This window comes from Hipposideros armiger, unplaced genomic scaffold, assembly GCF_001890085.2.
Source record: "Hipposideros armiger isolate ML-2016 unplaced genomic scaffold, ASM189008v1 scaffold_15, whole genome shotgun sequence".
Classification (NCBI taxonomy): Eukaryota; Metazoa; Chordata; class Mammalia; order Chiroptera; family Hipposideridae; genus Hipposideros; species Hipposideros armiger.
This window is the reverse complement of record NW_017731365.1, coordinates 3136535-3137486: the sequence shown is the minus strand read 5'-3', so window position 1 is coordinate 3137486 and position 952 is coordinate 3136535.

The window sequence follows — 952 nt, the reverse complement described above, 5'->3', positions numbered from 1 at the left end:
CAGGTGATGCCAACACCTCTTAAGAGTGTGCTGGCCAAGGCTCGGAGGAGCACATGCAGCCCCGCCCCCCAAATCCAGGATGCTTTCTGGGGCTAGAGGCAATAAATTCAGAGATGGCGTCTTGCCCCATCCCCTGCACAGTCTTTCTCCTTCAAGGAAGAAGAGACACTAAGCGTTTACTCTGTGCCACAGTTCACGTGCATTAACTCACTGGAGCTTTACAACGGCCTCATGAGGCAGCAGGCGGCTTGTCCTCATTTAGCAGATGAGGAAACTGAGACTCAAGGAGATGAACTAACCTGCCCTGGTAAAGGGCAGAGCTGGGAGTTACACTGGGAAGGCTGACTTCAAAGCCCTCCCTTCACTACCCACAATACATGGCTGTCCCTGTGCTCCAGTACCCAGTGAGACATCTGCTGTCCCCTCTGGCCTGCCCCCCAAAGTATGGTCAGCAAGGCTCTGGCTGGGAATAACTGAGTGCCCCTTGGTCAGTGCAGGTGCCACTTTACACCATGTGTCAGTTCTAACTCTCTGGAAAGCAGATACCAAGGCAAAGTTAGCAGCGCAAGAGGTTTATTGGAAATGCCTGTGAAAGACAAGAGTTGAGGGGGTAGGAGTGAGTGGGGAGAGCCTTCACACCATGTCACAGTCTTATACCTATGAAAGGATGGGGGAGGGAAGGAGAGTTGGGAGGAAGAGCCCCCGACCCATCATGGTCCTGAGAACATCTCAGCCAGGCCAAGGGGGAGACCCGAGCAAAGGTTGCCCATTAGAGGATTCTTGCATCTGACAAACAGGGCCTGGCTCTGGCACCTCCACTGGCTCAGCCACTGGCCAGGAGCCGCCCAGGGAGATGGGTGGCTACAGCCATGGATCCTGAAGGTACGGCAGCTGGGGGCAGTCAGGTAACCTCTTCCTGTAGCACCTTCATTGGAAGGGAGCTCAGAGCAGC